The sequence below is a fragment of the Ursus americanus genome, chromosome 6 (genome assembly GCF_024610735.1).
Source record: "Ursus americanus isolate L20-20 chromosome 6, mUrsAme1.1.p, whole genome shotgun sequence".
Classification (NCBI taxonomy): domain Eukaryota; kingdom Metazoa; phylum Chordata; class Mammalia; order Carnivora; family Ursidae; genus Ursus; species Ursus americanus.
Window position 1 is genome coordinate 56,843,406 of NC_142132.1, and position 14,281 is coordinate 56,857,686.

Here is a 14,281-nt window from a genome sequence, read left to right on the forward strand (position 1 = left end):
ACATTTATGTGTTCTGATTATCAGTCAAGAGATATTTGATATCTTTATTCATATAAATACTGTTTTATGCTAATTGTTTTGTATTCTTATTTAGATATAATACAATGAGTGATTGGCTTCTGTCTTCTCCCAGCCCTTGTTTCTAAGGGAGATATGGGGAGAAACAGGAGGTTTGGTGGGGAAACTTTTTATGTAGGAACAGGGAGCTGAAAGGTGGGCCCTGAGCCCAATCTCCCAGGAACAGGGTAATAGAACTAAAGCCAACTAACTGAAGTTTTCTGTGATCATCACTGCTTTTCTGCAAGTCTAGCCAGCCCCAGGACTCATTCTCATCTGTACTGAAGTCTGGAGAGGACAGGTGTCAGTAGGTGGTGCCAAACTGTAGCCAGGCATGGGTGACTTTGAATCCCTCAGACCCCCAGTTCATTGGCAAGTTTTGCCCTACACCTTTGATTATTTTAGAAATGAGAACCGGTACCTAACAGGGTTGAATATTTTGGATCCTATTATTTTGTTTGCTTTGTGTAAAAACAATATTTATATGAGAAAAATATCTACAAGCACTGTAAAAATTGAGAGGAAAAGAATAGAGAAAGCAGTGGGATTTCTCAGCAGTAATATGAGTTTTTGAATTTTCATAAAGCAAAGGATCCAAAACTTAATAAATTTGTTTGAGTAAGGCCGGGATACTATCCAGTGGTATCAAACAATATGATATATTTAATCACAACCCTGTAGTTTTTAATACTTCCTGCCTCTAGCATGTTATTACCTCTAGGAATATTCTGGAATATCGAAACTTATTTGGGGCTTGGACTCAGAGTGTATTTCTAGAGCAGTTGTGTATTGAACAGATTTCCTCACTCTTGGGGGTGGGGACTCCTGGAGGAATTGTCTAGCTACATTGTGTGTGCCTAATTACTCTTATTTCATTTAGGTTTTTGCTTGCAGTAAAAATAGTGGATCTTTTAGGCATCCTCCAAAAGGTGGTTGGTACCTACAAAGAGTCAAGAAAAATAGGATGCAGCTATTAGTGATATGCAATAATTTTCTTAAAGCTCGTGAAGTAAAACCACCTGGTTTATATCCATTTATCTTAGATAAATGAAAAATTAGTTACTCTGCACTAAGTGAAAGTGATAAAAAATGAGTACTGTATTTCAAAATCAAATTGACAGTCTTAATAACTTAGAGAATCTAGAAAAAAATGCAGAGTTTTTTCCAATACAGGGAAAATTTTCAGCCTGGTGTATCATGAATGTGGTAACTGGTTAGCTAATGAAATTGCATCTTTGTTTCAAGATTTTCTTGTAACTTTCTACTATTACAAAGTCATACTAATTCCTGCTTCAATTATATATATTTCCTATAAAGTTCATAGGGAATTGTTAACAAGTTGCATTTGGAAGTCAGAGACTGATTTTCCTAGATGAACTTGTATACTTTTCTTACACATGGAAGTGATTTTAAGGAGGCACCATGGGCCTTGCTAATTCAAGTGTGGTTTGTGGACCAGCAGCATTGACATCACTTGGGAGCTTGTTAGAAATGCAGAATCTCAAGTTCCATCCCAGACCCACTGAATCAGACACTGGAGATGTAGCTTGGCAATATGTGCTTTATCAAGCTCTCCAAATGATTCTGATGCATTTGAAAGTGTGAGCAACACTGCTTTAAGGGAGAGGTATATTTCCTTGTATCCTTCCACCTGCTAACACTGACATTCTTCCCAGGATATTGCTGCGGTGACTGACAAACTTTAATCCTTAGTTAGAGAGTGTAATATTCTTTTTCCTTATATGTGTGCCCTAACAATGTTATCAGTATAGTAAAATACAGAAATTTGCATTAGGTTGGGAATCTTGCAATGAGAAAAGAAGAGAGAGCACCTTAATTGATAGCTGATGATTATGGTGATTTTTCCCCTCCTCAGGAGTAATTCATATTTTACCCTGTGCCTGGTGAGGAAATTTGACTGTAGCCACAATTGCTTTTAGCTAATTATACAACAGGTGGTTTTTTGATCTTGAAAAGAATGGAGAAAATTCCACTAATTGTTAGAATAAAAATAATAAAAGTTTTCTTTTGGACAACTGGAATCATATTTCAGGTGTTTAGGTGGAAGGAAATCAAGGGAGCAGAGGAGATGGAGAAAGCCATTCGGTGAAAGTGCTTTTTCTTACAGCAAAAAATGACAGCAGTGTGCACACTCTTGGCTTTTTATTTATTTTAAAAATTTTTTCAATTTAAATTTTAGTTAACATACAGTGCAATATTGGTTTCTGGAGTAGAATTCAGTGATTCATCACTTTATACAACACTGAATGCTCATCACAAGTGCCCTCCTTAGTGCTCATCAGCCATATAGCCCATTCCCCACCCACCTCCCTCCATCAACCCTCAGTTTGTTCTTTATTTTTAAGAGTCTCTTATGGTTTGTTTCCCTTTCCCCTTATTATTTCTTTTTCCCCTTCCCATATGTTCATCTGTGTTCTTTCTTAAATTCCACATATGAATGAGATATTATGGTGTTCGTCTCTGACTGATTTTGCTTAGCTTAATATGCTCTAGCTCCATCCATGTCATTGCAAATGGCAAGATTTCATTCTTTTTGATGGCTGAGTAATTTTCTATTACACACACACACACACACACACACACACACCACATTTTCTTTATCCATTCATCAGTCAGTGGACGTTTGGGTTCTCTCCATAGTTTGGCTATTGTTGATAAGGCTGCTATAAACATCAGGGTGCATGTACCCTTTCAAATCTGTATTTTTGTATCCTTTGGGTAAATACCTAGTAGTGTAATTCCTGGTTGTAGGGTAGTTCTATTTTTAACTTATTGAGGAACCTCCATACTATTTTCCTTAGTGGCTGGAATTGTTTGCTTTCCCACCAATATTGCCTCACTCTTAGATTTTTAATATCCACATTATAAAACAAAAACACTATTAGGCACCCCAGTTGTTTTCTCTTGTTCATTAACTCCTCAGTGGTAAGTTCTTTATGCATCAATTAGACTACAAAGGAGTTAATCATTACAGTCCAGAGCAGGATTTTTTCCAGTTCCTAAAATCTACTTTTCATTTTGTAAATGGAGTTTTTTTCTTTTAAAAATATTTTTTACTTTTCTAAATTCTAGGCAGTAAGCCAGATGAATTGCGAGAATAAACTTTTGCCTTCTTTTGGTCTCCCTCCCCACAAAACTAGCTATGTAGTACTTCCTTTTAAATAAATTTGAAGTGTATTATTGTTTCCATTTTAAAAAGCTTAAAAATACAGGATTTTATTACTTATAATGAATCTAAATTTCCTAATGTGCTTCCTTTCTTTTAGAGATATTTTCACACCTACTCTATCTAGAAAAAACAAGTTTTAGACAATGCTTATAATTTAAGGGAACAAACAAATACTTAAACAAATTTCCAAATAGGTTCAACCACTCTTCCAAGTTATCACTTTCTTGACACATTCTTTGTGAGATAAGACAAAGTGTTTCAAGTAGTTCAGATAACGGAGTTGTTGCAAGTTGTTATTGCCATAACAGAAGTTTCAGAATGGTCTTTTCTGTGGCCTTGACAGCTCAATGAAATAACAGAGGCTTGACAGACTTCACTGATATTGGAAAACAATAAAACCAATATATCCTGCAGCTGGAACATTAAATTAAATTCTCATCATGTTATCTTTGGTGGCTGTTCATTTGCTGGTTAAGAATCCTTTGGCATTTCTTTGAAACAGTATCTGATAACTCTGTTCTCTAGACTAACATTAATTTTCCTTTTCTTAACTTTTTGTAATAGCCAAACTTATGGCACAGTACTTTTAAGTTTCCCTACTTGGTCACCTGTGGATGTTTTTCAGTTTCTGAAATAAGAAGAGTTCTTTTTAGGAAACATACATGCAGTACTTAAACATTAAAAGAGAGATTTTACATCTTTTTTTCTTTTTTAAAGATTTTATTTATTTATGAACTCCTGGGTGGCTCAGTTGTTTGAGCATCTACCTTTGGCTCAGGTCGTGATCCCAGGGTCCTGGGATCAAGTCCCATGTGGGGCTCCCTGCTCAGTGGGGAGCCTGCTTCTCCCTTTCCCTCTGCCTGCCACTCCCCCTGCTTGTGCTCTCTCTTTGTGTCAAATAGATGTATTTATTTGAGAGAGAGAGAGCATATGAACACCTGAATGGGGGGAGGGACAGAAGGAGAGGGAGAATCAGACTCCCCGCTGAGTAGAGAGCTCAATGCAGGGCTTGATCCCAGGACCTGGAGATCATGACCTGAACTGAAGGCAGACTCTTAACCGACTGAGCCACCCAGGCACCCCAAGAGATTTTACATCTTAATGTTAATCATTGAGTAGACAGATACAAGAAATGTATAAGTACTATTAGATTATGCATTTTCAAATTGGTCTAAATAAAATCAGGCTACAATATTCTGTTTTATAAGCAGAGAAATCCCACAGTTCAGTCTACCATGTTAACTCACTCCTTTAGGTTGAGTAAGCTTCTTCAGTTAAATCATCTCCTTCATTCCCAGGGTCTTCTCTTTTTCAATCAGTTTTCCATGAGGCCACCATGGTTATCATCCAAACATATTGTTTCATTTCTCTGCTTTGAAAGTGTTGTTGGTCACCCATTGCTAGCAGGATAAAGTCATAATAATCTTGTTATCATAGGATGCAAATCTCTTCACAAGTTTATCCTAATCTTCCAACACCATTTTCTGCTTCTACTCATTTCTTCTCTGTTCTAGCCACATGCAACTTCTTTGTGGTCTCTGAACAGTTTTTGTCCTGGAACATCCATGTGTTTGTTTCATGCTTTATGACCTTTGACTAAATTCTATTCCTTAGGGGCCTGTGAGACCCCCATAATGGCATGTAATTAACAGAGGTTGATTCTAGTTCTTACTTAAGCCAAAGTATCTGGTCTTAAAGGCCATTTCTAGAAACATGATGTCTCTTGGCAACATGGGAGAATGTATAGTGTCCATAAATCTCCTGCCTAAAGGCCTTTCATTTAGAAATTGTGTTTGCTGTGCTTTGTATAAAAGAGTAGGCAACAACTTTCTACTCAGAATAAAACATGAAGTAATGGAGTTGTGATTTGAAAGCCCTATGGGCCAATAATTTTTACTCTGCTAAAAGCAATAGGAATGCTTGTAATACTTCTGTCTGTCCTCCTTCACCTCAGAATGGTGACTTATGGCCACAGTGACCCAGCTGTGAGTAGCAGATGACCTCTCTGTTCGTTGTAGAGTGAGTGATCCTAGCTTTGCGCTTTACTCCATTTGGGCACTTTAAGAATCTTACCTTCAGACAGGGGGTAGAGGCAAAGCAAGCAATAGATAGATATTGCTTGCTGCCATATTTGATAGAAAGTTCAGGAAGACTAAGTTCTTAATAGCTAGACCCTGCTCCTGCTCCTTCTTCTCATCAAAAAGAATCACGGAACAGCATTGGCCAAAGAGAAGAAGCATTCCAGTTTTGAAGAACCAAGAATATACTCTATTCCCTTTGTATGGAATTAATAATTCTCTTTTCTGCCTGATCATCGATACCCTTTGAAGTTTCTTGATTCTTCCTCTCCACCAGGGAGAGTGCCTCTCTACTGAATTGTGCTCCAGCAGCTATTTTGTGTAATGCTTCTGTTTTTTTTTTTTTTTAAAGATTTATTTATTTATTTGAGAGAGAGAGAGAGAGAGAGAGCATGAGTGGGGGGGAGGAACAGAGGGAGAGGCGGAGGGAGAGAATCTCAAGCAGATTCCTCACGGACTGTGCAGCCCAGAACCCTGAGATCATGACCTGAGCCGAAATCAAGAGTTAGAGCGACTGAGCCACCCAGCCACCCCTTGTGTAATGCTCCTGTTACAGAGGTTTTATATTATATATTTCATTGTTATTTTTTAACATCTCCCTTACTAACCTGTATCTTATGTGCTTTGGTATTTCCAGTACTTAGTATGGTGCTTGGCCTATAGAAGGTAGATAAGTAATATTGAGTGAATGAAGGACATAACACAAGTGAATAAAGTCAGGACATCTCTAAATTCTTGTATGTTGTTAAATTTTCCCTACTGCATTTTATATGTAAAACAAAGTGACTTTTATTACATGTGATTTATGTGCTAAGTGCTTTGAGTACAGATATCTAAATCCCCAATTAATTTGGAAGCACTTCTAATATATACTTTTAAAAAGTAGTAGTAGGGACTAAATGAATTTGGGTTGAATGAAATGTTTCTTGAATATTTTCACAAGGACTGGGCAAATTGGCAAGTCCATTTATTCATTTAACAAGCATTAATTGAGCACCAACTATGGGCCAGGCTTAGTGTTAATGAAGATTAACAACACAGTCTTTGTTCATGAAACTTAAAATTTTGAGTAATTAAATGAATGCAGAAAAAATTGTTTAGAGAATTATATTAAGTGCTAGGAAGAAAATTATCAAATATAATGATTATATTTTTTCGGTCTGAGAAAGAAATAGTATTTAGAAATTGATTGCCTCAATATATAAATAAAGGTATTTGGAAATTGATTCAGGATACCTTAAAATCTCAGCACGCCATATAGCTAGAATTCTTTTGTTATTCTTAAAGGCATTAACAAATGAGTCATTGTTATAGGAACCATTTTGATAAGGTGAATGACTTATTTTCTATTGAAATTTTTTATTCATGGTATTTGTACAAGCAAAAATTTATATATATAAGCTCATATATATATCATCATCAAGGAGAGAATAGCCATACATTCCCAGCTCATCAACAGTTTTCCTGTCATATGTGGTTTTCATTTCATCTTTAATGCTGTTTTCTTACAAATGACGAGTATAGAATTGGAAGCCTATTGAATACTTTTATTACCTTTTAAAATCTATTGTTGATGAGAATTGGGGCTGAATGCTTGCTGATAAATGTTAACAGTAATGTGAAGTGTCTACAAGAAGGCATCTACTTGTCTTTTCATCTAAACATCCTCATCAGTCACACACTGAGGGAAAATGGGTGAAGGCGGGAGAGAGTAACAGAACACTCATTAGGGCTGATTGTGTTAATAGCCATTTGACCTAGATTTCATAGACCTACTAATTTTTTGAGTATTTACTGATTTTCTGAACTGAAACAGCATTTATGCTCTCTTAATAAGGAGATCCAGAGAGATCTGTGTCTGAAATTCAGAATATATTTCAAAGGGAAGATGATATGTGCATTCTCCATCAGTTATTATTTCTAGGCTATTCAGTTTTTGATAAAGTAGTAGTCTGTGAGAGCTGAGTGTCACCAGCCTTCATTCATTCAGCCAATATTGATTGAGCACCCATTATGTGCCAAGTCCTGTTCTTAGCATTGCATCTATGTAGGTAGGTATTCCATGGGTCTGAGGGACTAATATACGCAGTCATCAATCATCACGGTAATGTTAATTTTTTTCTCCTGTACTGCCATTGTGTTGGTTCATTTCTTTATGGTGGTATGTTTGGGGAGAAGTTTGCAATAAGACAATAAAATGAATATTCAAGTTCTCATCCTGATCAAGTTCTCATCCTGATTTGATTTAAAACTAAAGAAGACTTTAATGTATTTTTGAATTAAATAAAACACTGTCTTGGGAATGCAACCCAAACTAGCCTTTGCTTTTCTCTGGGTTACCTCTGTTCGTAGGCTGACTTTCTCCATGAGGTAGCAAAGAGAGCTCCCAGCAAACCCAGGCTTGTATTGTTCTTGTTTTTTTATCAGCTGATGATTACCTTCTTTCCTCTATGTAAGTCTCCCCAAACACAATGATGGGCTCTGCCTGGATCAAGATGTTCTGATTGATTGGTCAACCTAGGTCTTGTGCCCACCCCTGAGGAGAGCAAGATAGAGTAAAAATATTGACAGCCCTTATAGAGGGAACGGTAGCATGCTAATGGGGAAAAAAAAGAGTGCTGTTTCCTGACTCTTTGACAGATGCATTTTTGGATTCTAATTTTGGTATAATTTCAAAATTGTAAAAATTCACAAGAATAGTACAAGGAACTCTTGTTTACTCATATACATTTTACCCAGATTTTTTGTTTACATTGTGTACTATTTATTCTCTTTCTGAACTTTTGGAAAGTAAATTGGAAACACTATGCTCCCTTTATCCTAAATACTTTATTGCATGTTTCTAAGAACAAGGATATTCTCCTGAATAACTTCAATATAGTTATCCACATCAGCAAATTTAATACTGATACAATACTATTATCTAATTTAGAGTCTACACATACTTAAATTTGGTCAGTTGTCCCAAAATTATGACTATTTTTTCATAGTCCAGGATTCAGCAAGGACCACACATTGCATTGTTTTCATATTTCTTTAATCTCCTTTAATCTGGAAGAGTCTTAGATTTTCTTTGTGTTTCTTGACTTTTTTTTTTTTTTAAAGGGCATAGGCTGATATTTGCAAGAACATCCTTCAATTTGGGTTTGTCTCGTATTTTCATGGTTAAATTCAGGCTATAATTTTTTTAGTATTTTTTAATTTGAAGTATAGTTGACATACAATGTTACATTAGTTTTAGGTGTACAACAAAGTATTCAACAACTCTGTACCATATGGTATGTTCACAGGTGTAGCTACCATCTGTCACACTGTTATAATACCATCAACAATATTTCCTATGCTGAAGCTTTCATCCCCATGACTTACTCATTCCGTAACTGTAAACCTGTACCTCCCACTCCCCTTCACCCATTTTGCCCATTCCTTCACCTCTCTTCCTCTACCTCTCTCCCCTCTGGCAACCATCAATTTGTTCTCTGTATTTATGGGTCTGTTTCTGTTTTTGCTTGTTTGTTCATTTGTTTTGCTTTTTAGATTCCACATATAAGTGAAATCATATGGTATTTGTCTTTCTAAGTCTGACTTATTTCACTTAGCATAATGCCCTCTAGGTCCATTCATGTTGTTGCAAATTTCAAGGTCTCGTTCTTTGTTATGGCTGAATAACATTCCAACACACACACACACACACACACACACACACACACACACACACACACCCTTCTTTATCCATTCATCTATCAATGAACCCTTAGGTTGCTTCCATGTCTTGGCTATTGTAAATAATTATGCAGTAAACATAGGAGTGCATGTATCTTTTTGAATTAGTGTTTTCATTTTCTTTGGGTAAATACCTAGTAGTAGAATTACTAGATCATATGGTATTTGTATTTTTAGCTTTTCAAGGAACCTCCATACTGTTTGCCACACTAGTTGCACCAATTTACATTCCCACCAATAGTGCACAAGTGTTCCTTTTTCTCTATATCCTTGTTAACAATTGTTATTTCTTGTCCTTTTTTCCCCATAAGCAGTAATATTCTATTACTTATTTATTTTTAATTAAAAATTTTTTATTATGTTCAGTTAGCCAGCATATAGTGAATCATTAGTTTTTGTTGTAGTGTTCAATGATTCATTAGTTGCGTATAACACCCAGTGCTCTTGTCTTTTTGATTCTAGCCATTCTGAGGTGATATTTCATTGTGGTTTTGATTTGCATTTCCCTGATGATGAGTGATGTTGAGCATCTTTTCATGTGCCTTTTGGCCATCCACATGTCTTTTTTGGAGAAATATCTATTCAAGTCCTCTTCAAGCTATGAATTTTTGATAGGAATAACACAAAAGTGATATCATGTCCTTCTTAGTGTGCATATATTGTTTTGTCCCAATATTAGTGATATTAATCACACAAACACACGCATCTATATTTCTATATCTATATTCATATTTAAATTTATCTACATTTATGTTAAAAAGTACAAATTTATTCTGATGTCAACATCAGTACATTCATTTGTTCATCACACACTTTTTTTTTTTGAGTTTTTATACAACATGCAGAGCACTTATTAGTCACTCTGGAGAAGTAAGGAAGAGTAGGAGAAAATATCTGTGTCAGAAAGTTCTTATTAATCTGATTGACTTTTTTCATTTGGTGATGGAAAACATAATTTTTTAAGATTTGTAAGAAATCTAAGAAATAATATTCAGTTTGTTAAAGAAACCCAGAGAAGGGTTGTTGTGTAAATTGCATGCTTACTATACCTAAAAACACAAAGCACATGAGGTGTAGAGAGCTATACACGGTCCACATGTGACTGAAAGAAAGGTGCCCTTGTGGTTAATTTTCTGAAGCTGATGTATTATTGCACTTGAGGCATATTTACTTTTCAGATATGATCTGTGAAGATGTTAGAGCAGCTGCAGGTTGGTTTACAAAAAAAAAAAAAAAACCACTGAAATATTGGGTTGTAGAAAGAAATTAACTTCATGAGTTATCCATCAAATTATAATTATAGGGAAAAATCTCTATGGCTGAATTAATGATGGAACGTTTTCCATTTTATATTGATGTTCCTCACTATTTTTTTTTTAAAGATTTTATTTATTTATTTAACAGAGAGAGAGCCAGCGAGAGAGGTAACACAAGCAGGGGGAGTGGGAGAGGAAGAAGTAGGCTTCCCTCTGAGCAGGGAGCCCAATGTGGGGCTCGATCCCAGAATGCTGGAATCATGACCTGAGCTGAAGGCAGACGCTTAATGATTGAGCCACCCAGGCACCCCGGATATTCCTCACTATTAAATGTAACATCCTGAAACCTGCAAAGTAATAGTAGCATCTCAATTTTTTTAGATCTTTTACTTTAGTATTAGTGAAAGACCTTGTCTTTCTTGTCATCCCATGTAGCATGCTTTATAGATTTTATTGATGACTCACATGACTGAGAGGAATTAAACTTCTTTTTTAACTCCCTAGACTTTCTTTAGTAAAGAGGAACTAACATACAGTGTTCTAAATTATAAGATAAAGGTGATGTTATTACATAATGAAGTAGAGACATTTACATGTACACTCTATTGACATTTACATGTATACTATATCTGTGGCATACTCCATTATTTTATAGTAAGTACTTTGGAATTATTTTTCTTAAAAACAGCAGCAACAAAAACTATTAACTATTGATAAAAGACAATTTTTACTTCAACTGACTCATTAGCTCCTGAACAATAAACATTATACTCCACTAGTAATGAGAAGGGGAGAGTCAAGTATTTTACCATTTGGTTGAATGTCTTATAACAAAACTCTGTGACCTTAGAAAATAAACAAAGATAATAAAAGCTAACTCATGAAGTACCTATTATGTACCAGGAACCATTCTAAGTGTGTTACATGTATGAGTTTACTTAATCCTCCTAAACCTCTAATGAGGTAGATACTAATATTCCAGTTTTCAGGACTGGCACAGAGAGGTTTAATTACTTTCTAAAGTCACATAGCTACAAAAAGTGGAACTGGTATTTGAACCTGGGGAATCTACCTTGTGAGTCTGGGGTCCTAACAAATTGCCTCTATTCAGTTACTAATTAGACTTATTCCTGCAATGTTTTTGTACTATGTTATAATTTAAAATCATGTATAATTTAGACATTTTGAAAGAGACTACTTTAATAATAATTTAAAAATTCATACTGTCATGTATAATTTTTACAACAACCAATTTGTTAATTCTTCTTAAATTTGTTTTAGATGATTGAAAGTACAAACTGCAGAAATAGATTTAAATGCTTTTTCATTAGTAAAAATAAAATGCTGCTAGTTTGTTAGTTGATATTGGCTTTTAATGTATCCTGTTTAACCCTGAAGGAACACTAGTACATTAGATATGTGCCTAATTTAAAAAAGGAATTTATGAATATAGTTACTGTACTGTTGTTTTTATAAAAGAATAAAATTTGAATCATAACTCTGGAGTATCTCAGTTGGCACATATGTTCCCTGGCAAAGGAAAGATTAAAATTACATTGGTTTCTAAATTTCTGAAGACCAATTAGTTTGCTGATATTCATTTACATTCTTCCCTGAATATGAGAAAGTGCTTTAATTTACTTTCAATTGATGACAGAATTACTCTAGAGGCATGTATAGAAGATTAAAAAAAAATATTTGTTTTTGGTTTGAAGGCAAGGGTGATGTATGTTACAGTATTACCCTATCTAATTAGATAATCCATTTAAGATTTATTCTATTAAATGTCTTCATTGTTCCATTTTATGTGAATGGAGACACAATGTGGTGTAATAGAACAAGGATTAGTCCTAGTTCCCAACTTAGACATGGAATCTTAAATGAAGTCGTTTAACATTTGAGCCTCAGTTTCCTCATTTGTAAAATGGGGCTAATAAGCTTTCCTTCTGCCACACCTAGTTGTTGTGAGGACTGTCTGAAACCATGTATGCAAATTTATTTTTAAGCATTTTCTGAAATGTTGTTTAAAGGCAGTGTCTTCATTAATGAAGTTAGAGAGCCATAAATTTTAGTTTAGCTTTATTAGACATTATTTTTTAAATTATTGAACTACATATATATAAGATATATATATATGTATATATACACACACATACATATGTATATAGTAACAGCTTTATTGCAGTATAATTTATATACCATAATTTTTTCTGTTTAATGTATACAGTTATGTTATTTTAGTAAGTTTACAGAGTTGTACAATTATTACCATAATCCAATTTTTGGAATATTTTTGTCATCCTAAAAGATCCTCTATTCCCATTTTTAGTTATTCCCTATTCCTACCTCTAGTCCTAGCCAGCCACTAATCTAAGTTCTGTATTTGTAATTTGACTTTTCTTGACATTTCATTTAAGTGGTCTTTCCTGGGGTGAGCCTGGGTGTCTCAGTTGGTTAAGCATCTGCCTTTGGCTCAGGTCATGATTACAGGGTTCTTGGGTCCAGCCCCGCGTTGGGCTCTCTGCTCAGCAGGAAGTCTGCTTCTCCCTCTCTCTTCCCCCCTGGCTTGTACTCTCTCCCTCTCTCTCTCTCTCTCTGTGTCAATTAAATAAATAAATAAAATCTTTAAAAAAATGGTGTTTCCTGTATGGCTTCTTTTACTGCATAGAATAATTTTGAGGTTCATCCATGTTGTAGTTATGTATCAGTACTTTTTCTTTTTTAATGCTGAGTAATATTCCATTACATAGATCCACCACATATTCTTTAATCCATTCATCAGTCGATGGACATTTGAGCTGTTTCCACTTTTGGGCCATTATGAATAATGTAGTTATGGACAATGTGTACAGATTTTATGTGGACATATGCTTTTATATTGAACTATACTTATGCTGATATTTGGATGGAAATTTGATTTTATTCACCATATATAATGTTTCAAATGGAAAGATTATAAAGATTTTAGCATATTTTCCTCATAGTTATATAGCAAATGGGTTGTGAACTGGCAACCCTCAGTAAGGTATTTTTTTTCTCTTATATATGAATGAAACTTTATCTTTGGGACACCGGGGTGACTCAGTTGGTTAAGCGTCTCCCTTCAGCTCAGGTCATAATCCCAGGGTCCTGGGATTGAGTCCCACATCAGGCTCCTTGCTCAGCGGGGAGCCTGCTTCTCCCTCTGCCTGCTGCTCCTCCTGCTTGTACTCTCTCTCTCTCTGACAAATAAATAAAATCTTTAAAAAAAAGAAACATTATGTTTATAATATACAACAACTTTGTTTTTTCTGTCAGGATTATTTCCTTTTTCCTGTTTTTTTTTTTTTTTTTTTTTTTATAAAACTAAATGACTTTCTATAGGGACTTTGTAGGGTGGGTCCACTCTGAAAACTGATATAGTACCTTCCTTTCCTCAGGCTTTTAATTTACAAGACTACCTCATTTTATTGTGCTTCACTTTTTGGCATTTCACAGGATGTTGTATTTTTTACAAATTAAAGGTTTGTAGCAATTCTGTGTCAAGCAAGTCTGTTGGCACCATTTGCTCACTGCCTGTCTCTGTGTCACATTTCAGTAATTCTTGCAATATTCGAGACTTTTTGCCATTATTATATTTGTTATGGTGATATGTGATCAATGGTCTTTGATGTTACTATTGTAATCTTTTTGGGGCACCATGAGCTGCGATTGTATAAGATGGCAAACTTAACTAATAAATGTTGTATGTGTTTTTAATGCTAGTGACTGGCCATTCTCCTGTCTCTCTCCCTTTACTCAGACTTCCCTATTCCCTGTGACACAAAAGTATTGAAATTAGGCTGATTAATAACCCTACCAAGGCCTCTAAGTGTTCAAGTGAAAGGAAGAGTGAACACCTTTTACTTTAAATTAAAGGTAGAAACGATTAATCTTAGTGAAGAAGGCATGTCAAAACCTACATAGGCTGAAAACTAGGCCTCTTATGCCAAATAGCC

General features: G+C 35.1%; 1 protein-coding gene across 5 annotated transcripts in view; it reads left to right on the plus strand.

The window, feature by feature from the left end:
• CTNNA3 (catenin alpha 3) overlaps positions 1-14,281 on the plus strand; it is a 1,641,479-nt gene that overhangs the window by 279,380 nt on the left and 1,347,818 nt on the right. The window lies entirely within an intron of this gene.